The 27,116-nt window shown below is 39.5% G+C and overlaps 1 pseudogene; it reads left to right on the top strand.

The window, feature by feature from the left end:
* Positions 1–4,608: 4,608 nt before the first annotated feature.
* Positions 4,609–4,846, top strand: LOC119470418 (annotated as a pseudogene).
* The last annotated feature ends 22,270 nt before the right edge of the window (positions 4,847–27,116 follow it).

Here is a 27,116-nt window from a genome sequence, read left to right as displayed (position 1 = left end):
TGTATCCACTAAAAATACAAAAATTAGCTGGTCATGGAGGCGCGTTCCTGTAGTCTCAGCTACTTAGGAGGGTGAGGCAGGAGAATCACTTGAACCCAGGAGGTGGAGGTTGCAGTGAGCCAAGATTGTGCTACCACACTTCACCCTGGCAACAGAGTGAGATGGAGTCTCTCAAAAAAAATAATAAAAAAAAAATTACAAACTTATTAGGAAATGCTAACAACGCCAAGAGAGCAAGTACAATTTGGAAAAAAATAATATCAAAAGTAACTGTCTTAAAATTTCATGTCAGTGAACGTTTGTGAGGGTCAATTTTAGCTTTTGTATATTTATTCTTTTAGCATATTTTTTGAGCAGTGATGTGTCAGGTACTGGAGACATTTTAAATGGGCAGAGCTTATAAGAAAAGGAAGGTAGATATTAATAATGCTAATAACAGGAAAAAGATGTCATACTTATTAGATGCCAAGAAATATCCTTTAGTTCTCAGAGCAACTGTATGAAGTTGGTTCTATTTTAATCTCAATTTTACTAATAAGGAAACTACATTCCAGAGAGGCTAAGTAACTTTCCCAAGACCTCATCACTAGTAGCAAGGGACAGGATTTGATCCCAAGCAATCTAGTTAAAAAAAAAAAAAGTCTGTGCTCTTAACCTCTATGCATGTTGCCTTTCATTAGTTAAATAGTGTCAGAAACATATAATAACAAACTATGATTTGTTCCATGGACTAGAGAAGGTCATGAAAGTATATAGTGTAACAGGGGATTCTAGGGAGGATAGGGAAGGCTCACCTGAAAAGGCTCCTTTGAAACTGCTCATTGCCAAGAATAGAATTTTGATAAAATTATATTATGTAGTAATATTTATTGTAAGCTTGTTACATGCTAGGTATGACTTTAATGCTTTTCAGTATTAGCTAATTTTATTTTCACAACGTCCCTCTGAGGTGGGTAACAGTAACCCAGTAACCTTCCTCTTTGCTATGTGGAAGGAAGTGGAGGCTCAGGAGGTAAGGAGTTTGCTCAAAACCACACAGCTAGAAAGCAAGTCAGCACTTGAACTCAAGCCCACACTTCTTAGACTGTCTTGTGAAAGAAAAGAGCAGTGCCAACAAGTTGGAAGGATCATGTGGTCCCCCTGCTTAAAGATGCTCTCACTGACTCTAACTACAGATTTTTAGTTGCCAAAGGGCAGAGCAAAGAGAGCAAAAATTATGGGTAAGACCTAATTCTAAGGTGGTAAAAACATTAAAACCAAGTTTTAAAAGGAAGTAACTTGGTGTAGTAATTGGTATGATGTGTGCCTCCTTTAAGTGCACCTGGGTTACCCTGCCACTGACAGCGGTGGAGAGTCCAGAAGCAAGGTCAATGAGAAACTCTCTTGCTTGAAATTGAATGATCAGCTCCAATTCACAGAATGTCAAAGTTAGATAAACCTTTTCCCTTCTATAGATTTTCAAGACTGAACTGCAATTGCAAAAATAATTCCTTCTTGTAATAACTACTGTGATTAAACCTAAAGGGTAGAGAATGCATCCAGGTCTTTGGTAGTCTTCACAGTGGGAGCAGCACACTGTAGAGGCCCAATTTTTTTTTAAATTGACATTAGCTTTTCTGTGATTACCTATATGTGTATCAAAGTTTCTAGCAAAGTTATAGACCAAGGCTTCTCAAATTTTATTGTGCACGTAAATCATCCACAATCTTGTTAAAACACAGATTCTGATTTAGAAAGTCTGGGGCGGGGCCTTAGATTTTGAATTTCTAACAGGCTTCGGGTGATTCTGCCAGTTGGAGGACCATACATTGAGGCTGGACACATTTGTTACTCTACTGACATCGGGGCAAATGGATGCCCGTCCTTTGACTTCCTACTGGAGCAGCTCATTGTGGGGTGTTTCAAGCTGTTGCTACTTGCTTTAACAAACTTTTATTCTTGGGACAGTCACTTGCCAGCTTAGGGATTTCAGATGGCTCCAGGGTTGGAAGAGACCCCACATCACTCCAGCTTGCTGTTTTCTGCATGCTTTATGGTGGTGGTTCTCGAAGTATGAACTGGTTAAAAATTTGGGCTGCCTTTCTCTAGATGGGCCTGCTTCTCAGCAGTCGTCTTCCCCTCTTACTCACTCATTCCCTACTACATTCCACAACTGTTATTCCAACCCTTTTTCACATTCCTCAAACCGTCCCTCCTTCCCCACCCCAACTCCTTTGAGAGTTATAAGCTCTCCTCCCACTTGCAGAAATGAAGGCCCAAGTTCCTTCATCCATCTTCCTTTCAGCCTTATAATATTTTTATATGAACACTTCCCTCTTTCATCCACATTTTATTCTTATCGTCTCCATTTTTAATATCTTCCCCTGTCAGAAGGTTAATTCCCTCACTGGTGCTTTTGTTTCCATCTCTACACCTCCCCTGAGACTGCATCAGCAATTATCGTTATTCCATCTTAGAGATTTAGTATCTTCTCTTAACCACTTCTTCACTCTCTTCACACATACTCAGTTCTCACTTTGCTTTTCCTAAATTTTTATTAAAGAAGTTAAAAAAAATCCACTAAATAGAACTGTATAATGAACTCCCTTTTACCCATCAAACAACTTCAGAAATAATCAAACTTTTTCATTTTTGAATTCTGTCTTGGAAACATCTTCCCTTGGCCCTGCTCCTTTTTCCTTTCTTGGCCAACCCTCTCTCCCCAGTTCCTGGCCCCCTCTGATTTGTGCCTCACGCTGTGAAGACCACCAAAGACCTGGATGCATTCTCTGCCCTTTAGGGTTAATCACAGTAGTTATTACAAGGAGGAATTATTTTTGCAATTGCAGTTCAGTCTTGAAAACCTATAAAAGGGAAAAGGTTTATTAACTTTGCCAGCTGGTTTCTGTCCCAGTCTCACTACGGCAAGTTTATCAGTGCCATTACCCATTACTGAGCCCCAAAGCCATGTCTCAGGCTTCATTCTCCTTTCACCTCCCTGCAGCATTTCACTGTTTCTGAGGCTTTTCCCACTGAGCAGCTGGAAGCACACTGGTGATCTGCAGAAGGACTTTGGAAATCAGCACTCTGAAGCTAGCTCCCTCTCCACCTCCCTTCTCCTCCGGACTTTCAGCGCTGTATCTGTTTTTCAAACTTATCACCATGTCAGAATCTCTAATCTTACCTCTGGGCCAGAAATGGAAATGGGACACTCCTTAAAAACAGTGACAGTATCTTCTAGAAAGGTAAAGTCCTTAACTGCACCTAGCACAGTGCCCCCACTTAATCAAGGCACCATAAAATATTCACTGATAATAGTGATGATGACTATAATGATTATCACCCACATACAGCTATTAAATCTGACTGTGGAAAATACAAGACAGGGGAGAGGGCCGGAAGTCGCCCTGGCTGTCCACTTCCACGCTGCACGGGCGGACCCTCAAGCACTGGAAGAGAAGTTCCGGGGCTGGGCTGGCCTGGCAGGAGGCGGCGGAATGGAGACGTGGACGGAGGACGGGGCCTCACCCGCGACCCCACGCTGTCCTCTTTCTGGGATGCCGCAGGCGGGGCCCTGACCCACAGCCTCCTTCCCACCCGGGCCCACCTGGGGGCCAGAGACTTCGAATGGGAGGAGCTGCTGGCGCTGCCCCAGGTCAGGATCTGATGATTTTGAAGAGAGGCCCGAACAACCAAGATGAAAACCCTGCTCCCTTTTCCTGAAATGTGACCATAATGGAGGTGAAGAAATCGCTTCTACTGGCATTTTAAGTTCAGCAAGAAATATGGAAGTGTACCCAGGAGAGGAGTACTGTGGAACCAGTAGGGGCAAGAATGTTTATACTGTCCTGGATGGCAGGACTGTGAGGACGTGGGAAATTGAAAATCCAAAGAAGCAAAAAAGTGTGCTTAAACCACAGACGATGCAGGGCGAAAAAGTTGTTCCCACTACGTGCACACAAAGTAGAGATGGAAACCTCATAGCAGCTGCCTGCCAGAATGGAACCACAGAGATCTGGGACGGAAATCCGACTGCTGGTCCTGAGTTCCACCATAAACAGGCTCATTACCCGGCGCACACACTCCTTGCGTGACGCTTTCCTGTGATGGTGATGTCCTTGCGTCTCGTGGAGGCGATGATTCATGACACTGATGGAACAACCGACAACTTAACGAGCCACCCTTTTCGGCCTTGGGTCTTTCCACCATGTTCCCAATGGCTGACTGCTGTTTCAGTCCAAATGATAAGCTCATCGTCACTGGGACATCTGTCTAAGAGGATGTGCAACTTGTTTTCCTTGAGTGTAGGACTTTCCAAAGGGCGTATGAAATGGACATCGCAGACGCTGCCTGTGGCATCCAAGGCTGGACCAGACACATTATCGTTGGAACAGGAAATGGTCGTCTAAAGTCTATTACGACCCCAACAAGAGTCAGAGGGGAGCAAAATTATGTGTGGTTAAAACCCAGTGGAAGGGGACTTGGCAGAGCCGTGGAACCGCCGCCGGGTTGCTGTTGGTCCACGCAGCCCGCCCCTCCCGCCGCCGGCCCGGCAGCGTCTGCAGCTTCCGTGGGAGTGCAGGTGGAAACCATCTCCCCAGGTGACGAGCGCACCTTCCTGAAGCGCGGATGCTTGAAGATGGAAATAAATTTGATTCATCCCGGGACAGAAAAAGCCCTTTAAGTTTATGGTACGCAAGCAGGAGGTGACCTGAGGCTGGAAGAAAGGGTTGCCCAAATGAGTGTGTGTCAGAGAGCCAAACTGACTATATCTCCAGATTATGCCTACGATGCCGCCGAGCACCCAGGCATCATCCCACCACATGCCACTCTCGTCTTTGATGTGGAGCTTTTAAAACTGGAATGACAGGAATGGCCTCCTCCCTTAACTCCGTGTTCTTCCATCTGCCATGGAGAGCTCTGGTGCCTCCAGACGCGTGAACATGAATCCATATGGAGCTTTTCCTGATGTTCCCTTCTGCTCTGTATAGACATCTGCTCTGACTGAATGTGTTCTGTCACTCAGCTTTGCTTCCAACACCTCCATCTCCTCTTCCCCTTTCTCCTTGTATGTGTATTACCTAAACTATATGCCATAAACAGGAAGTTATTCATTTTATTTTGTTTCATTTTGGGGTGAAGATTCAGTTTCAGTCTTTTGGATCTAGGTTTCCCCTTAAGTATATGGTCAAACATTAACAGCACAAGTGATAGGTTAACTTTAGAATAGGAATTAGTGTTGGGGGAGTTGCAAGAATATTTTATTTTAATTTTTTGGATGAAATTTTTATCTTTATATATTAAATATTCTTGCTGCTGCACTGCAAAGTCATAGCAGATTTGAGGTGCTGTTGAGGGCTGAATTATTTTCCAAGTGGTGAGAGGTCCTTGGGTTAAATTAAAAGCCTTACCTGGCCGGATGCGGTGGCTCACGCCTGTAATCCCAGCACTTTGGGAGGCTGAGGTGGGTGGATAATTATCTAAGCTGCTAAGGCTGAAATTTCCATGCTCTTGTAGTTCTTATGTGCTAATAATTTTGAATGCATTTTAAAATTCAACTTAACACTTAAAATATCATCACTCGTTGACAATTGAATTGAGGGCTATTCAAGTGCACAAATGCAACTGGCAAGGTGGAGTGAGTTGGGGGAGGCAGACTTGGAGAGAGGGCTGAGAAGGGGAGGAGAAATGAATCCTACTTGGTTCCAGCATAATATTTCCCTCCCCCACCATCACAAAAACATGAACACCTGAAAAATACCATCATACAGAACACTTTCTGACAGTCTGGACAATTGTGTTTCATACAGGTATGTGATGGACAGGAAGCTTTGGCCATGTTCCTCCGCCACATGCACTTGCTGGCTGGGAGGCCTCACGTGAGCACAGTCCTATCCATCATCATCCATGGGGTCTCCTTCTGCCCAGACCGAGGACACCTTTAGTATTCATTCACTATGAAGTCAGTGGTGCCTTCAAGTGCTGCCTGCCAGCCCCATGGTTTATTCATCAGCTCTGGTGCAAGCAAAGAAGATAAACAAAAAGTTCTCCAAGGCTCTCTGGCTGAAGGGATTTGTTTTCTGCTTTGTTCTTGTGAAGATGCCCGGGTATCATCCCATATAAAGCTACCTTCTCAGAGTCAGTGGCAAACTTGCCTTCAATCCTTTTGAGAAACCTTGCTGGAATATAATGGAAAGGGTCCCTGAGTAGAAGTTCTGCCTCTATTGCTTAGTAAATGTGACCCTTGAGAAGTTATTTAACCCCTCAGAGTCTCAGTCACTGCACCTATGTAGCAGAGTAATTGGTTAACCAGGGTTAGCCAATTACTAATCAATTGATAGCATTGATTACACATACTACCATACACAAAACTTTTATCTATATATTTTGTAAAATGAAGTCCAGGTATTTGGCATGATATAGACTAACACTGACTTTTTATTTTAACAGAAAAGTTTTATGAGACATTTTGAATAGTCCAGGAAAAACTATAGTGTGTTCTGTTGAAATCCTAATTCATGTCCTCACATCATCTCACGCGTGTGTATGCAAATGACCGCTTTTCAGTATTCACTGTGTGTTCATATCATCATCTTACTCGATCCTGACAGTGAGGTGGGTAGGCCAGTCAGGTAGGGATTATTATAGATAGTATTTTTTTTTTTGAGACAGAGTTTTGCTTTTGTTGCCCAGGCTGGAGTGCAATGGCTCAATCTCGGCTCACTGCAACCTCTGCCTCCCAGGTTAAAGTGATTCTCCTGCCTCAGCCTCCCGAGTAACTGGGATTACAGGCATGCACTACCACACCCAGCTAATTTTGTATTTCTAGTAGAGACGGGGTTTCTCCATGTTGGTCAGGCTGGTCTCGAACTCCCGACCTCAGGTGATACACCCACCTCGGCCTCCCAAAGTGCTGGGATTACAGGCATGAGTCACCGTTCCTGGTCGTATAGCTGGTATTTTTTATGAATGAGGAAACTGAGGCCAGAGAGGTCTAGAGAGTAGCCAAAGTTCACACAACCAGCAAGTGGCAGAGACAGAGTTAGAGTAAACACCCTCTGACTTCCAGGCTAGGGCTCTAGCTGCTGCCATGCAGGGAAAAACAGAATGTCCATACCAGAAAGCATGGCGACACGTAACCCCAACTACCACCTCTAACCATATATGGCCAAGTCTCCTGCTCACTCAGCCTCCTTCTTCTGCACAACCCACTCAGGTAAAAGTAACCCGAAGAAATAAATCTAAGGGATTATTATATTATTAATAATAATAGATGGTCATTTTGTTGACAGAATATTGTCTAATATCAGGATTGGAGATTTTGCATTTTCTTCTGTGTTGGTTAGTGACAGTTGTGTAGCAAACCAGCCCAAAACTCAATGGCTGAAAGAAACATTGGCAAAGCCAGAAATAACCTTGCAGTCTCAGGCACACAGCTGTCCAAAAGCTGAGGCCCAAACAGAAAAGCAGATTGTGGTCAACTGTTGCTGGAATGGAACCTCCCTTCTGCCTGTGGCTTGTATGTTCTTTGATTCCCCAGCCCATTCAAAAGAATTTCTTCAATTTGAGCTGCCAAACAGAGAACTATTTTTAAATGTGAAGACTATTCTGAGAAAAATCATATTTTTACTTTTACCCTTTCTTTAATATGAAGCTGGTCATCATGCGTCTTAAAATCACTCCTGTTTTCTAAAACTGTTGTCCGTTTGCAATTACACCATTAAATGAAAACTCTTTCTCCTTACATTTCTATATACGAGCAAATGTGACATTGTGGTCCACCAAGTTAAAACATTGACCTTTTTCTTTCTTCATTTTTTTCCAGTAAGGAAAAGCAGATAAAATGGTGTGTTTGAGGATTTGTTTCAAAATAGACACTGGTGTGGGTGGGTGCAGAGACACAGCAACAATTGGCCAAGGAAGCTGGTGATGGCCACTTGCAAAGGAGATAGATGGATGCGTAACACAGCTAAGATTATTTTACTCCCTAGGATCAGAGAATGACAGAGCTAGAAAGTTATCTAGCCCAAACTAGTTATATTGTAGATAAGATAGTGGAGGCTTGGTGAGATAGTGCCCAAGGCTACGCAAATGTGGGTCTTGAACTCCATCCAGCTCTTCCCACATCCAAGCCAGTGTTGCAAAGGGTCACATTATATTGTATTCCTTAATCTTTCCTGACTCATATGTCATAATTTTACTGTCATCAAAAGTTTGAAAACTATTTTTAAATAACTGTGTTAACTTGGATCTCAATTAGAATGCAGATCAAGAGAAGAATATTTCATTTATTTAGGTCATAATTAATTTTGTAAGCAAAAAGTACAAAACACATAACAAATGTGGGCTTTATATATAATGTAAACATTCATCATATATATTTAAAATATAATTACTTGTAACTTTCTCATATTAATTCTCCCCTTTTACGTACACACACACACACACACTTCAGATTCTTGATTCTAAATTCAAACATTTTTCTTTTTTCTGGCACTTATTACCTCCTGCTTTATATTTAATTTACTCATATGTCTGATATTCCCTTTTATTAATGTATTTAACAAATATTTTGTTGAGTGTCATTCTGTTCCCAGCAATACTGGTGTACAATGGTAAATAAAACAGACTTGGTGCATGCCTTCTCCTACTCTCTCTTAGTAGGAGAAAGAGAAGGCAAATGCAAAGAAAATAAATAAAAATTGAGGGAAAACCTATGAAGAAATCAAACAGGATAAGAAGATAGAGAATGATGATGCGAGTAAGGAGTGCTGGGAGGAAGAGTACCATTGACAGGATGTTCAGGGATATTTATGATGATGCTGAAAGGGTGAGAATCTTGGTGCATACTGAAGACAGATGCCCAACATAGGTAATCTCTGCATGTGATGGGCAAGCCAGTAGGAAGAGGCAGGTCTAAAACTGCCAAGAAAGATTTTTGAGTCATTATTACCACTCACCATGGTTTTAAAAAACAGCTACCATGGTTTAAAAAACATCAAAATTAATTCAATGAAAGTATCAAAAATATTTTGCTTTGTGAAAAGGAATGTTCTAGTGCCCAGTCAGTTTTTTCAAATGCAGATTGAGATCCATTAGGGAGTCATGAGCTCAACTTAGAAGGTCAGTATTTAACTTTAAAAATGAAATAAAAATAGAATGAAATAGAAAATACTGGAGTACATCACAATTAGTAAGAATAAATATTGTTTTGTAAAATTTTGAACATGGTAAGGGGTGTGTGTGTGTGTGTGTGTGTTATATTTTGTGATATACTTTATACCGAGTATAATGTGCTTCTTACGAGGGTTCCAGCAGAGGAGAGTAGTTTGAGAAAATTTTCCTTGTTAACTGAATGAATAGATTGCAAAGTAGCCCAGCTTACTGCCCTGTACAAGGAAAATGTAGTTGGATATCTATTCAAAATGCATTTGATTATGGTGTGGGCAACAATACATAGGTAGTAGGAATATCTTACATTTTCAGATACTCATTGCTTTTATTCATTCAAACATGAATTAATTTTTCTTCTCTAGAAAAGGATTTAAAGAAGCTTATAAATGCTTATAAAATAGGACATACACACTAATAAATAATGAGCGTGTTTAGTTGTGTTTTTAAAAAGTACTTATCTTTTAAATAAAAACAATCCAAAAGGAAAAGTAGGTTGAGAAAATGATATAGAACCAGGGCTGACGGTAGCAGCATTCAGTGAACTCACACACCCTGGAAAGCAGTAAGACAATGAAAAAGGATAAAAGTAGCCCCTCACATCTAGAACTGATTTGATGTTCACACCTAGACCTCAGTGTTACTACAAGCTGGTCTGACACATACAGCCAGGCCATTTTATTTCCCTCTTGAATATAAACAATCTCACAGAATATCTATTAACTAACAAGGTCACTCTTAGACCATGATAAAATGAGACAAAAACAAGGTCACTGTACAACACAAAATGGCAAACATTTTCTTCCCTTGCTGAATGAGTGACAGTGATTTCTTTACCAACGACAGCTTTAATCTCTCCCTAGTCTGTGTTCCGTATAGATAAGATGTATCGAGATTCCCAAAAGTAGAATCGCCTCCACATACAGATAATACCCAATCTGGAGAGAACCCTTTTTTCTTAGACCCATCCTAAAATTACCCAACCAAACCCAAAATTCTATGCCAGGTTCTTTTTGAATAACCTTTTCTGAGATACTTCATGACCTCCACATGGTGTGTATTTTCCCTTACTGCAGTTTGTGAAAAACCCAACAAGTCCAACTACAGGTGTCTGGCAGTCTTTGTCTGAAGACTATAGATAACAGCAAAGTTGATTGTCAGCACCATGTCTTGCACAGGACAACAAAAAATCTCATTATAAGTACTTTTCTGTCCTTTAGAGAGCATGTAGGTGTGTTCATGTGTGGAGTATGTGTAGGACAGCAGTTGTAAAGAGCTAGCTTCATAGAGCTTTATCACCTCAGTATTTTTTGGACTGAAAATTATCAGTTGCTGAAACTTAGGAGTACCCGGAGTATTTTTAGGTGTGGTAATGTTTTTAGTTGTGTTTTTAAAAAGTGCTTATCTTTTAAAGATAGATACTAGAATAGTTATGGATAAAACACTGTGATATCTAGTTAAGACCTGCTTCAAAATCATTTAGGGCAGCGGGAAAGTGGGTGAGGGTGTGGAAGAAATAAGACTGGTCATGAGCTAATAATAATTGAAACTGGGTGAGGGGCCTATCAAAGTTTATCACTATATTTTCTTTACTTTTAAAATTTGACATAGTAAAAAGTAATAATAAAAATATTTCTGGAGTCCAATTGCTCATTTGTGTTTTCAGGGGAACACCAAAGCTAAATGAGGCTATGTCTGAATATGCTGAGAATTAGGGTGTTGGAATTTAGTAGCAGATTCCAGAGTTATGTGTGGGTGTGGAGGTGAGGTAGGACAGGATTTGGAAGGATGTTTTTAAGGGGAGCAGAGAGTTCAGGCAGATTTCAAGCCAAACATACACTCAAACTGCAACATCCATCTGAAGGGCTTGGGCAATTAGATATGAGGCAACGGGGAAGGAATTTGAGATGCAGGAACAGAGCAAGGAGGTCTGAAATGGTGAGTGGAGATTGAAACCTAGGTATACTCCTTTAGTAGAGCCTGGCATGCCTGAGATCATGTCTGCTGCTGTGGAGGGAATTCTTAAGGAGAACTGCTTAACTGGTATTGCTTGGGTCACAGAATCAAATAATTTTGCTGTTTAAAAATAAAAAATCATTATTTTTCTAAGGTTTGACATTTAAAAATCAAATACCATGCTTGTGAAAATAAATTCCTAAAATTGCTTTTCATTTTAATGGGGCTGACCTTTTTTCAGCATTAAGTATTTTTGGAGAGAAGGAAGAATTCGTTCATTCAAAGAATATTATTGAGCATCTAATAAATACTAGGCTCAGACCTATGTGCCGGAGATAAGTAATACCTGACTATATAGAGCTTAGGGTCTGGTGAGGAAGATAGAACATAATCAAACAGTCTTACGAATATGAAGTTACAAACTAAGGTAAGTGCTTTGAAGACAAGGAGCTAGTACAGAATGTAACTTATTCCATTTAGAAGAGTTATCTGAGTAATTCAGTGGAATCTATGATTACTGGAAACATAGAAGAAAATGTGGCAGTATCAGGAGATAGGAGCAAAAGCAGGCAGGTGGTCTGAATGATCAAAATTCTTGGTTTTTACTCTGGAGACAATGAGTTACAAAGGGCCATACTCATGTGGAGGATGAAATTTGTTGGTTAAAAAAAAGAAGCCCAAGGTGACAAAGTCATCTTCGCCATGAAGAAAACATGATCTGATACAAAAATTTGCTCTTTATTGGAAATCATTTTAACTAGTAGGAACTCAGAAGCCTGAGGCATGTGGTGGGTAGGGTCTATCTTGCACTTGGTTGAAGAACTACCAGCTTAAAAAAAAAGAAAAACAAGTAAATAACTTGTGTTTCAATACACATGAAACTCATATTTTTTTCCATCAGTGGTAGCTTGTCTCCAAAGACATTCACCATTAATGCTTTCCCGTTGTGCACATACATGACACTCTCCCATGGAGAGGGGAATCTACCAGTTTTCCTTCTTGATTCTGGATTCTGGGTTGGTCTGTACCTGCTTTGCTACCAGAATATGGCATAAGAGACTCAGCCTTTTCTGGGCTAAGGCTCTAAGATTATTGGTAGTTTCTTTCTTTCTTTCCTTTCTTTCTTTCTTTCTTTCTTTCTTTCTTTCTTTCTTTCTTTCTTTCTTTCTTTCTTTCTTTCTTTCTCTCTCTCTCTCTCTCTCTCTCTCTTTCTTTCTTTCTTTCTTTCTTTCTTTCTTTCTTTCTTTCTTTCTTTCTTTCTTTCTTTCTTTCTTTCTTTCTTATTTTTGATATAGAGTCTCGCTCTGTCACCTACCCTGGAGTGCAGCGGTGCAATCTTGGCTCACTGCAACCTCTGACTCCCGGGTTCAAACAATTCTTCTGCCTCAGCCTCCTAAGTAGCTGGGACTACAGGTGCCCACCACCATGCATGACTGATTTTTGTGTTTTTAGTAGAGATGGGGTTTCACCATATTTGGCCAGGCTGCTCTTGAACTCCTGACCTCAGGTGATCTGCCCACCTAGGCCTCCCAAAGTGCTGGGATTACAGGTGTGAGCCACCACACCTGGCCAATTATTGGTAGTTTCTGCTTCCTTTTTATTCCTTTTTTTAGAGCATTAACTCACCATACAATATATCTAGACTACTCTTTTGGAGAAAGACATCATGTGGAGGAGCATGGAGGCACTAAAATAGAGGGTAGAGAAGTTATTTTGGAAACCCAGCCCAGACAAGCCTCCAAATGACTCAACTGCTGGCTGCCATTGCATGAGAACTATCCAGCCAGGTCTAGTAAATATGCAGAGCCATGAGAGTCAATAATGCATTGTTGTTTTAAGACACTACTAATATGGTTTGGATCTGTGTCCCCATCCAAATCTCATGTTCAATTGTAACCCCCAGTGTTGGAGGTAAGACCTGGTAAGAGGTAACTAGATCATGGGAGCAGTTTCTCATGAATAGTTTAAAGGACCATGACCTCAGTGCTGTTGTCATTATAGTGAGTGAGTGAATTATTGTGAGATCTGATTATTTAAAAGTGTGTAGCACCTCTTCCTCCACTTTTGGTCCTGGTTAATAACCAATTTAACTTCTTTTCTTTATAAATTACCCCATCTCAGGTATTTCTTTATATCAATATGAGAACAGACTAACAGAAAATTGGTACCAAGGAGTGGGGATTGCTATACAAATATCTGAAAATGTAGAATGAGCTTTGGAATTGGGTAACAGGCAAAGGTTGGAACAGTTTGGAGAGCTCAGAAGAAAACAGGAAGATGAGAGAAAATTTGGAACTTCCTAGAAAGTTGTTGAATGGTTGTGACCAAAATGCCGAGAGTGATATGGACAGTGAAGTCCATGCTGAGGAGGTATCAGATGGAGATGAGGAACTTATTGGGAACTGGAGCAAAGGTCCTTTTTCTTATGCATTAGCAAAGCACTTGGAGGCATTGTGCCCCTGCCCTAGTGATTTGTGGAACTTTGAACTTGAGAGTGATGATTTAGGGTATCTGGTAGAAGAAATTTTTGAGTGGCGGAGCATTCAAGATGTGACCTGGTTGCTTCTAACATCTATGTTCATATGCATGAACAAAGAAATGATGTAAAACTGGAACTTACATTTAAAGAAGAAGAAGGGCGTAAAAGTTTGAAAAATTTGAAGCCCAGCCATGTGTCAGAAAAGAAAAGGCCATTTTCAGGGGATAAATTCAAGCAGGCTGCAGAAGTGTGCATAAGTTAAAAGGAGACAAGTGCTACTATCTGAGACAATGGGAAAGGCCTCAAAGACATTTCAGAAACCTTCCCAGAAGCACCACCCATCACAAGCCCATAGGACTAGGAGAGAAAAATGGTTTCATGGGCCAGGCCCAGGGTCTCATTGCCCTGCACAGCATCAGGATCCTGGATATTCCAGCTCTATTCATGGCTCAAAGTAGCCCAGGTAGAGCTTGGACCACTGTTTCAGAGAGGGTTATCCAAAAGCATTGACAGCTTCCACATGACATTAAGACTGCAGGTGAACAGAGTGTAAGAGTTGAAGCTTGGGAGCCTCCACCTAAATTTCAGGGGATGTATGGAAAAGCCTGGATGTTCAGGCAGAAGCCTACTGCAGAGGTGGAGCCCTTATGGAGAACCTAGGGCAGTGCAGAGGGGAAATGTGGGGTTGAATCCTCCCACACAGAGTCCCCATTGGGACTCTGCCTATGCCTAGTAGAGCTGTGAGAAGGGGGCAATCACTCTCCAGACCTCAGAATGGTAGATCCACTGACAGCTTGCACCTTGAACCTGAAAAAGCCACACTCAACACTAGCCCATGAGAGCAGCCACAGGGGATGACTCCTGCAAAGCCACAGGGGTGGAGATGCCCAAGGCCTTGGAAGCCCACCCCTTGCATGAGAGTGCCCTGAATGTGGGACATGGAGTCAAAGGAGATTATTTTGGAGATTTAAGGTTTAATGATTGCCCTGCCAGGTTTTGAACTTGCATGGGGCCTGTAGCCTGGCTCTTTTGGCCAATTTCTCTTTTGGAATGTGAGTGTTTACCCAATGCTGGTATCCCCATTGTATCTTTTTTTTTTTTCTTCCTTCCTTTTCTCTTTCTTCCTCTCTTCCTCTCTCTCCCTTTTTTGTTCTTTTTTTTTTTTTTTTAGACAGGGTCGCACTCTGCTGTTCAGGCTGGAGTGCATTGGTGTGATCTCGGTTCACTGCAACCTCTGCCTCCTGGGCTCAGACAATAACTTCCACCTCAGCCTCCTGAGTATCTGGGGACCACAGGCACATGCCACATGCCCAGCTAATTTTTGTATTTTTTTGTAGAGATGGCATTTCACCATGTTGCCCAGGCTGGTCTCTAACTCCTAGAATCAAGTGATCTCCTTGTCTCAGCCTCCCAAAGTGTTGGGATTACAGGCATGAGCCACTATGCCAAGCACCCACATTGTATCTTGAAAGTAAGTAACTTGTTTTTGTTTTTCCAGGCTCATAGGTAGAAGGGCCTTGCCTTGTCTCAGGTAAGACCTTGGAGTTTGGACTTTTGAGCTAATGCTGGAAGGAGTTAAGACTTTGTGGGACTATTGGGAAGGCATGACTGTATTTTTCAATTTGAGAAGGACATGAGATTTGGGAGGCCCAAGGAAAGAATGATTTGGTTTGGATCTGTGTCCTCTTCCAGATCTCATGTTGAACTGTAATCCCCAGTATTGGAGGTGGGGCCTAGTGAGAGGTGATTGAATCATAAGTGTGGTTTCTCACAAAAAGTTTAGTACTACTCCCTCAGTGCTATTTATGTGATAGTGAGTGAGTTATCATGAGATCTAGTTGTTTAAAAGTGTATAGCACCTCCACCTTCTCTGTTTGTTGGTTTTGCTCCTGACATGTAAGAGGTCTGTTTCCACTTTGTCTCCCACCATGAGTAAAATCTCCTGAGGCCTCCCCAGAAGCAGATGCTGACATATTCCTGTATAGTCCATGGAACCATGGCCAATTAAATGTCTTTTCTTTACAAATTACCCATTCTCAGATATTTCTTTATAGAAATGCAAGAACAGACTAATACAATTATGTTTTGGGGTGATTTTGGCCATAGGTAACCAGAAATCATTTTTAACTGCAAGTACCTACAAAGAGCATAGCTTATGCTCCACAAATGCTTATTTTTAAGGTTGAATTTGGGTTGAACTATCCTTCTTTATAGAACATTCCAGACCTCTCCCAATTTTGCTGTGACTTTTAGTAAGAGGTTATCATGAGAATTTAGCAGGATTGGGTAAGTTGTCTAGCACTTTCCAATTGGACCTGTGTGAAATGTCATTGGACAAGGGAAGACTAATATTTATTGAGGCTCTATTATGAGCCAGGAATAGTACCATATACTTGACATGTGCTATCTCATTTCATTCTCAAAACAACTACACAAAAAAGTGATGTAATCACCTCTATTTTAGAGATGGAAAAACCAATGCCACAAAGTTGCTGAATGGCAGAGCCTAGCTGATAGATCTGTTTGATCTCAATGCCAGTTACCTTGCCTGGATGTGTCCCTCACCTTGAAGAAATTCCACAGAAGTCTCCTAAGGAAGTTACTGAAAATTTTCTATAGCAATGGCAATTTCCTTGGAACCTGACCTCACTCTCTAATGTTTACTTTTCTTTGTGTGAGTGTGAGGAGAAGTGCACTTGGACGATTGGGTATAATAAGGAATATATTAGAATTCATTCATGCTCCCTGGGATAAGAGCTTGGTTCTGCCTCTTCCTTGCTATCGACAGAAATGCTCCCTACCCTATCAGCCAGGTCAGAGCTGCAGCAAACTCCAGCAACTGTCTAAAAGTCTTGAACATTCGTAGATCTTGGAGGAGACCAAAAGAAACATTCATGCCATATGGAGACTGGAGGAGGCCAATGAGAACTGACCTGCCACATTCTTTCAGACCTCCAAGCTGGCAGGAGATTGCATTCCCTTAACACCACTCCCCAACCTCCTGGATACCGCAGCCTCCACCCTGGGCCCAGAGGCTTCTCTGGAGGAGTGAGGTGAAAAATTTTCACCCCAGGTGAAAATCTCTTACTTAGATCAATCTTCCCCCTAGTTTGAGATGCTAAGACGTCAGCTTTGCAATACAGTGGCTTCAACTTCTGAAACCTCAGCATTCTTTAATATAGAATTATATATATCATCCTGGTTTAGGGCTTGCAGAGGAAATATGTATTCATTATACGTAAGATATTCTTAAGATTATCTTCCTTCCCCTTAAGAAACTTTTATTTATTTATTTTTTAAGTACTTAGCTTCCTGCTTCAGCTTTAGTTTTATTTTTGTCTTTCTTTCCACAATCAGGTTCAGGAACGAAAAACACATCAAGACTTTGTCCTATCCTGTGGAGTTGGAAAATCTCCTTAGAAAGAGTCTCGAAAGGAGGAACACAATGTTTGTTTACTGAATTACATAACCTTATGTTGACCATCTGGAAAGAGATTTAAAGCTGCTATCATCAAAAGGACAGAGTCACTACCACAAAGGCTGAAAGCCTTGTCCAGTAAGGGGCCATGATGAGAATTTACAGGGCTGAGAATTAACATGTGGTTACAGGGCTTTTTCTGTAACTTAGTTTTATATCCCTGAGGGCATCCCCTGAATTGCTGGAGTATGTAGTAGAAGAAGACCTCAGTCTAAAGTAAGTGTAAGCTACCTTTGGGCTGCTAGTGCAGCCAGAGGCCAGGTCCTACATGCCTTCCACCAGCTCTACTGCTAAATCACAAGCTTCTTATTAGAAAATTTGCTTGTATGTCACAGTTTACTCTTCTATAAAAGCATAGGCTGGGTGTGGTGGCTCACACCTGCCATCTCAGCACTTTGGGAGGCTGAGGTGGAAGGATCACTTGAGGTCAGGAGTTCAAAACCAGCCTGGCCAACATGGTGAAACCTCATCTCTACTAAAAATACAGGCATGGTGGCATACACACCTGTAATCCCAGCTACTTGGGAGGCTGAAGCAGGAGAATCATTTGAACCCAGGAGGCAAAGGTTGCAGTGAGCAGAGATAGGACCACTGCATTCAAGCCTAGGCAACAGAGAGAGACTGCCTTAAAAACAAAAACAAGAACCAGCATAAAGCTCCTCTATAAAACAGTACCAAGCCCAGGGGTCTGAGGCATGATTAACATGTTTGAAACCAGTGAGCAAGCTAATTCACATGAAGATTAAAAGATAGCTATGCAATTTTAGCTTCATTTTTATTTTGTGTTTAGTCATCATTAAACCACAGCACATTTTGTATTTTACAAAATGATTTTATGCATCTTAGTCATTCTTTATAAAACATCATTAGGTAGAATACTGTGAGGAGGGAAGAAAGAAGAGAAAGGAGAAGAGGGGAAAGAAAAAGTATGGAGGGATCCTCAAGGAGCTATGTGACCTGGGTAAGGCATAGGGTAAGTCAGGACTGAAGGGGAAGTCACACTCTGACCTGGAGGTTTTAGTCTCTTTGGCAGGAATATTACATTCGTCTTCTTGAAGCCTTGATAGCATCTTTGTACAGTAGCTGACTGGGAAGGTCTACTCTTCAAGTCAGTTGCTTCCTGGGGATGGGAAGATGGGTAGGTCTGGAACCCTTGCATTTTCTATGTCCTACTCCTGAGCTTGATACCCATGGTTGCATTGCTTTAAACAACCATTGAAACAAGTAAAATTTTGGTCACCATAGTTTTTGTTCCCCAAATGACTCTGCTTGTTCTAAACCCCGAAAATGATCCTCCACCCACAGGCCTTCTCAAACAGCCTCCCCTGGGCTCCTGCTTTTCTAGCCAGTACCATAGTAACACCTGGCTAATACCTATCTTATGACAATTATCAGCCTCCTTACAGTGGCAGAGTTATTTATGCATTCAAATAGGTATTCATATAGTTATGGTCACCTCCAAATAATATTAACCAAGATTTATTTGGTTCTTACTAAGTCTCAGTCATTGCTCTAAGTCCTTGATATGAATTACATCATTTAGTTGTCACAACAACTTTATGGAGTAGGTAATATTATTATACCCTACATAGAGATTGGGAAATGTAAGCACAGTTAACTACCCAAGGTCATGCTTGTAGAAAGTGGTGGGCTGGGATTCAAGCCTAGGTAGTCTGTTTCCAGAGTCTTTAGCTTACTGTAATATCCTGCTTTCCCAATAAAGAGCAAGCCCCTGTGTCATCATCAGTGAATTTAATAAATATGTGTGGAATTGAATTAAATGAAAATTGTTGGCAGAGTCTTGACAACCTCTGTAGGATTTCAACTTACAGTGGGCCCTGATTTCAGGAAAACATCTGAAAACGAAACATGCAGGAAGATGACTGGAGGTGAGAAGAACTACATGTAATATTAGTTTGGCTCAAAGGTAATCGCATTTTTTTGCCATTACTTTGGCAAAAGAAAACTGCAATTACCTTTGTGCCAACCTAATATAAAGAACTCTGGGTTTAGAAACTAAAACCTGGCTTAAGTCCCACCCATGACACTTAGTAGCTTAGAATTCTTGGATAAGGCAATTAGGTTCATTGAGCCTCAGTTTTTTCGTCTGTCAAAGAGGGCTAACCTGCTTCAAATGGTTGTTGTGAAGGCTAAATGAGGCAATATGGCTAGGAACAGTGGCTCACGCCTGTAATCTCAGCTCTTCAGGAGGCTGAGGCAGGTGGATCATTTGAGGCCAGGAGTTCAAGGCCAGCTGGGCATAGTGGCTCCCACCTGTAACCCCACTACTAAGGAGGCTGAGGTGGGAGAATTGCTTGAACCCGGGAGGCGAGGTTGCAGTGAACTGAGATCGCGCCACTGCACTCCAGCCTGGGTGACAGAGCAAAATTCTGTCTCAAATATGTAATGCGTGTTTTATATATTATAAAGCAACATACAAAGTCTTGCTTAATTTAAAGTAAAATTATAGAAACTATATATTTTTTAAAATTACTAGAAAAAATGGAATGGAAAAAGATAAATGTCTTGTTTTCATTGTCTGAAAATATAATTTCAGTTCCAAGCATAATGACTCTGTGGGTCTTCAGACTTTGTATTGTATACATTAGATCTTGCAGTTTCCAACTTGGCAGTTAGACACAGAGTTCAGATTTCAACAGCAATTTTATTTCAGTGGAGGTATCTGAGGCTTCCTAGAACCAAAGTTCTGGCTTACATGACATCTATTTGGGACTGAGAATCAGCTATCCCATTAATCCTCTCCCTCAGTGTGTAGGTCCCATCTAGAGTCCCTACACTCCTTGAACCTATAGGCAGTGTCCCTCCTTAGGAGCTAAGAACTGGGGAAACAGGGCCCTTGCCATATCAGGGTTAAACAGGAGGGCTGCCAAGCTAGGAGTACCCCCTTATAATAAATAACAGGGGGATCTACTATGCCTGGAGGAGGGACAGGACACCACTTGTTAGTCACCACTACTCAGTCATATCTGGAGGCTGGCATGGTAATTAAGAGCTCCACATCATATCATGTTTCCTGTAACCTTTGTTCAATTCTTAATAATTATATCACACTTTTTTTTTTTTAACTTACATAAGAACCTATGACAGGTATATTTGTAACCAAAGTGCTTTTTGAAAAAAGATAGGTCATCAGTTCATGGGAAAACAATGATATGAGCTCAAAAAAGAAGTTAATACAGGCAATGTTTTCTACTTGTGTTTATATTTGGAAGTTAGAGATTAGTGACCTTAATTGGAAGTTTGGAATCATTGCCTTCACAAAGTTCGGAGCACAGTGATGACCTTTTTCTAAGCACTCAACACTCTCTTACCACGCAGGCAAGAGAGACTAAAACGCCAGTCTGTGTTTGTCATTTGCATGGTAAGGTTTGGACCTAGAACCAGAAAAGACAGCTGTGGAAGCTGACTTCATCAAAATCTACAGTTCATATTCCTATCACACAGCCATTTGGAAAGAAGAAAACACACACGAACAAACAAATGAACAGACCCATTTTCCTATATGTCCTAAGAACCTCCCATTGCATTGTTGTTCTTTTCCTATGCAAATCTCCATGTGGAAAATATTTTAGGCAGCAGTCAGTCCTATGAATACAAGACAGTGGCAACACAGAAAAAGATGTGTGTTTTACTGCTGTTAATAATAACTAGAGCAAGCCACACCTCAAGATGACTAATCAGTTCAGTGTTCTCTAATAAAAGCTAATTACTTCCTTCTCTTTAATTGCTTATTTATATTTGTAGCCTTTACTTATCATCGAGGGTTGGATGTAAAAATGTCATGGAGCTTGGCCGGTAGAATGTGCCACATGAAATAGTATGGTTTGAATGAAAGAATCTTTCTAATTAAAAGATTAATTAGAGAAAAGTGTCTGATACATAGGAGGGCAAACTGATAGCTTTCAGATCCCGAAGAGTCCCATATGCACACTTTAGCATATTATTGAATGGCTTGAATACAGTTATAAAAGCTAAAGTCTTTATTCTTTTGGGGGTGGTACTGCTTTTAATAAAACTTCAAATTCTCTTTGATTCTCTTATTCCTGGCTGAGGAGTTTGAATGTGCTTCTTAATAGAATCAAAATACACATATTAAAATGTTAAGATCAAGTACTTTAAAAAACTTTTAATTGTTCAGTTGTAGAATCTTCATTTATTTATTTATTTTATTTTATTTTTTATTATTTTTATTTTTTTTAAAGATGGGGTTTCACCATGTTGGTCAGGCTGGTCTTAAACTCCCGACCTCAGGTGATCTGCCCGCCTTGGCCTCCAAAGTGCTTGGATTACAGGCGTGAGCCACCACTTCCGGCCAGAATCTTCTTTATTAAATTCATTTGTTACATTTATTCTGTGTTGCTTCCAAAGAAACATCCATGGAAAGTTAAAAATGCAGGGAAACCATGGCTACACTTCCCAGAACAGGGCTACAGATTTACTACCATATATCTTCACTATCTTTAGAAGATTTATTCTGCATGGTTGATTTTAATTACATGTAGCATACGGCTACTGTGAACTAATCACATACCTATGTACAAAGTAACTTTAAGTCATAATTTCTAGAGCTGAAAATCTGGTGCACCAGAGGCTGAACGTTTGTGACTGCTAGAGATTCTTATTTTGGAAAGTACCATGATTTGCTCTGTATTGATGGTACTATGTATGACACAGGCTGGAAAGTGGCTGGCATTCCTATCCAATGTGGAATTCTTTTCCATTTTAAAGTACAGATATTTGAGACTAGGGAGGAACAAAAGGAAAATAAACGAGTAGACAACATGTATAAGAAAAGGTAAAAGGAAATGGGACGGTATGGTTCAGAGATGAGAAGGCTAAATGGAAGTTCAATTTAGGAAGCCTTTACTATTGTATTGCCTATTTTGGGAAGTGGCCACTTTATCTTTGTAGAATGGTGGCTCCTGAAAACCATGGCTCAGAAGCCATCTTTAAGGCAGTAGCGAGGCAGATTGTGATGGCAAAACTACATTGTGACTTGAAATGCCAAGAATGATAGGATCTTAACATGCAAGAGTAGATATAAAGCAAGCTACTGGCTTGAATAATGATTTTTGTAGTGATTTAAAGGATTTCGTGTCCAAGTTTGGGTTGTTTCATGTTCATTATTGTTAGCATTACTGGGTGCCTACTAAGTGCATGACATAGGGAATATGATACTGTCATTTAGCTATTTATTTAATGAATGTATTCAGGGAATATACAAAATGCCAACATTTATTGAGCATTTTATTAATGTTTTGCTTTTTGTGTATATTAACCCATTTACTCAATATAATTGCCCTATGAAATAGGTGCAATTATATTTCTCATTTTACAGATAAGGAAACTATAAAGGATATATAACCAAAATAACTAAATTACTAACAAAGAATAAATTACTTCCATAAAGTCTCATAAATAGTAAATGGCATAATTTGGATTCAAACCCAGGCATTCTGGCTCGAACACTCATGCTCTTACTTTCTCAGCTATGTATGATTTTATATACATATATACACACACACATATACATATGTGGATAAACAGTAATTTAAAATTTCATGTGCAGAATTTGATCAAATGTAGACTGCCTACGGATGCCTGTTTTGAAAGATGATATTAGTTAATAATTGCTATGAGGATAGAATCCTGTGAATTACCTCCTTAATAACCAACAATCGTCCTCCCCTCTGTCTCTCCCTTTCTTTGTTTCCTTCTTCCCTTCTTTCTTCTTTTTAGAAGGTGTGTGGTTCTTGTTTTGCTTGTGAAGCATAGTCTTTATGTTTTGAAATAAAACATCCTACCCTCTTTCCTAGTTATTTTAAAGGATGGTAATTATTATGATTGTACATGTCATTGAACTTTGAAGTGTTACTGATTTGGTGGCTCTAGTTCTAACTATAACATAAAACCAAAGGAAGTTTATGACTTCCAAGAGTGATAAGTTCTAGAGATAAGGCCTCAGAAGAATATTCTTACCCCCAGAAATTCAAACTAGTTAGGATAAATTGTGAGATCACTCAGTATCATCTACTTTTAGAGATTCTTTCTGACTTTCTACTGTCAGTCTGTGAATTTTAGCCATCCTGACTTCCTTAGACTATTAAAGCAGTATTAAGGAAAAAAATTCAAACCATATAAAATATAAGCAAATAATACGACTATATAAGCAGATATTTAGCCAAAAGAATACATGTCTAAGTTGTTTGTTTTGGGAATGAAGTAAAACTTTATGGTTAAACTTGTAATTCTCTTTTTATCTTTTCCCAGTCCTAATTCCCTTCTTCCCTTTCCAGAGTCAATGCTGTCACCAATCTGTTGTGCATCTTTTAAGTCTATATTTTCATATTTTTTCTATTTTTATATGTAAAAACAAACTCTCTCTCTATATGTGTGTGTGTGTGCGTGTGTGTGTATACACACACACTTCATTTTAAAGTGAATATAAACGAAGTATAAAGTAGGAAATGAAACACTATATATGTATATATATAGAGAGAGAAAGTTTTATATATATATATATATATACATATATATATATTAGAGAGAGCTTGTGTGTGTGTGTGTATATATATATATATATATATACAGAGAGAGAGAGACAGAGAGAGAGAGAGAGAGTATTCATGGGGGACTGGTTTCAGGAACCCCCAATCCCATGGATACAAAAATCCACAGATGCTCAAGTCCCTGATATAAAATGGCATAACATTAATGTTTGCATTAATCTACATGTAATCTACATATATCCTCCCATATATTTTGAATCATCTCTAGATTACTTATAATACCTAATACAATGTAAATGCTGTGTAAATACTTGTACTTTATTATTTAGAGACTAATGGTGAAAAAAGAAAGTCTGTACATGTTTATCCATATTTTTCCCTGAATATTTTTTATCCTGGTTGGTTGAATTTATGAATGTGAAACTCACAGATACTGAGGGCTGACTATGCATAATATTTTTTGTGATTTTTATATTTTCGCATAAATATTATGTTATACATATCATTTTGAACCTTACTTTTTTATTCAACAATACTTTATAAAATCTAATCCTGATGATATATAGTTCACATGAATAAAACATATTTTATTAATACATCTTCCTACTGGTAGACATGTAGAATGTTTCTAGTTCTTATATAGCTTTAAAAATTGTGTTTATAAATATCTTTGCTCTGATTTTTTATCCTTATGCACATGTGAAAAAATTTTTCTAGAACATTTATATAGAAATGGACATGATGGGGAATAAGTGTGTTTTCAATTTTACTAGAAATTGAAAAACTGTTTTCCAATGTAGCTGATCTAATTTACACTACACTCCCATCATAAGTGTATGAAAATTCTTGTTTCTTTACCAATACTCAGATTTTTAAGATTTTGTAAATCTGATAGATGCAAAATGACATCTCAGAAACTGACTTGATTTTAAAGTGAATATAAACATACTACATAATTATCACTAGAAAAACTACAAAGTATTATGAGGTAGGAAATTAAACACTTTTTTTTCTTGAGACAAAGTCTTGCTCTGTTGTCCAGACTGGAGTGCAGTGGTGAGATCTTGGCTCACTGCAACCTCTGCATCCTGGGTTCAAGCAATTCTTCTGCCTCAGCCTCCCAAATAGCTGGGATTACAGGCGTGTGCCACCACACCCAGCTAGTTTTTGCATTTTTAGTAGAGACGGGGTTTCGCCATGTTGGCCAGGCTGGTCTCAAACTCCTGATTTCAGGTGATCCACCTGCCTTGGCCTCCCCAAGTGCTAGGATTACAGGTGTGAGCCACCTCACCTCACTTAAACACTGTTATGTAACATATTCTGCATACTTCTCCATCTGATGAAGGTGACATATTTTAGGTAATGAATCTCCTAGTGTTAACATTTCTGCTTTTTCTTTAGGGTAAATTCCTAGAAGTGGCATTCCAGGGTTAAAGGGTATGAATGATTTTAAAAGGGTCAGATAGCAAATATTTTAGGCTTTGTGAGACAGATGATCTTGACTGTAGCTATTGTAATGTGAAAGCAGCTATCTGTAAATGAATGAGTCTATGCTCCAATAAGACTTTATTATGGACACTGAATTTGAATTTTGTCTAGTTCTCACAAAGTATGAAAAGTTACTATTCTTTTGATTTATTTTAACCACTTAAAAATGCAAAAACCATCCTTATTTCATGGGCTACACAGGAACAGTGGTGACTATGGGTTTGTTAGAGATCTTAATTGCAGGTCTGATAGAATATCAGATGTGGATGAAACGTTAGGAATAAATTAGAGCAACTTCTTCCTTTCAAATATTAAAAAAATGAGTACTAGAGAGTGTAAAATGTTGACCAAGTTTTCTGCATTATTCGTGGAGACATGGAACATCAATAGTACTGCGTTAGAAGAAAATAATTTCATCACCTAAAGATGAAAATAGCCCCAAAACACTAAAAAAGATATGTTTTAAAGTGGGTAAAAGCTATGCAGGATTTCTGCATTATTTCTTACAACTGCATATGAATCTACAATTATCTCAAGAAAAAATTCAATTAAAAATAAGGATATATTTAAGCTAACAAAAATCAAATTCTCTAGAAACCACATCCTGTCCCAGGAAGAAATCAGGAAATAATCTTTCATTCTAAATAGTATTTTAAATGTCTCATTAGCAATCATTTAATTTCTTGGTACAGAAACCAATATTATAGCCTGTAACAATTAACCTCATAGATGCCAAATACTGAAGGCAGCACCAAATTCAAAACCCCTTAGAAATAAGTGTTCCAGGGAACTCAATGACTCAAGTCATTGCCCTTTATAAAGACTGTTAAGGGAAGTTTTATAGCTAACTCTTGTTAAGGATAAATCTCGTCAATGAAGGCCACTCCTAGGACTCTTGAAGCCAACAGGGAAACCTCTGTGCTGCATTCCCTGTTGGCAGTCATGACAGTACTTTGCACAGCACTAACACCCTATGACCATCTTTATGTGACAAAGGCAAAGATAGAGAAGATTGAGAAGATTTCAGTCTCTGTGGAAATGCATTCATGCCTACTACAGTGGGGAAAAGCCTAATTAATTCCAAACCATCTGCAATGGAAATAAAATAGCAGATGTCTCTTTGCGATTGGTAGGTCTCCTGTAGAAGACATAGACCTATATGGGATCTGCAAATAGTCCCACATATTTTGGAAATTTAAAATAATATACCAGAGTAGCAAGTACAAAAGGAGGATTCTTTACACATTGGTTAGAGAGTCTCGCAGTTTCCTGAAATCTAAAAATTGATTTAAGAATTGTTTGATTGATCGATGTATTTAGCTATCGACTAGTTCATTTACCATACAACATAATTAAGCAGGAGCCATGAACCTTGTCTTGAGCTAAGCACTACCTGAAGTTAGAAAACCTCATTTCAGGAAAACATAGAAGTATCTGACATTCTGGGTCTAAATGTGGCTAGGACACATCCACCTGCAGCAACCAAATTTCCACTCATTAGTTCAACAGTGATAAGGTAGACTAAAGTAACTCAAACACGTTTTAAATTTCTCTAAAGCCTTCCAAAACGGTATGCATAGTTTTTCTGTCAGGATTCTCTGCATGGATAGAAGGATATTTTGTGTCTGTACAGTGGTGCAGACTCCCAAATAAATGTTTACAAGTTACCTCATTTAAATCTTTCAAACTTCTCTTAAGTAGTCTTGCAAAATGAATATTATCATATTTGAGTTAAGGGACTTACTGATGTTTACCCATTTCTTGAGGCAACCAGTCATTGAGGCAAGCAGCATATTATAGCAGAAACAAAAAGTGGACTTTGGGTTCAAACTGTCCTGAATTTGAATTCTGTGTTTGCATTTATAACCAAGGCAGCTAGGACAAATTAGCCTCCTTGAGTCCCAGCTTTCTTGTCAGCTAAATAAGAATAATGTTCTTTGCAATGAGTTGTTATAAGGTTTAAATGAGATAGGTTCTCAGTATTCCCACTACAGCTCAGTGTTATAGGTTAAATTGTATCCCCTTCAAAATTCAT

The sequence above is a fragment of the Cebus imitator genome, unplaced genomic scaffold (genome assembly GCF_001604975.1).
Source record: "Cebus imitator isolate Cc_AM_T3 unplaced genomic scaffold, Cebus_imitator-1.0 Scaffold30, whole genome shotgun sequence".
NCBI classification, from domain to species: Eukaryota; Metazoa; Chordata; class Mammalia; order Primates; family Cebidae; genus Cebus; species Cebus imitator.
Note: the sequence above shows the minus strand (reverse complement) of the source record. Positions and strands in the feature narration are given on the sequence as shown.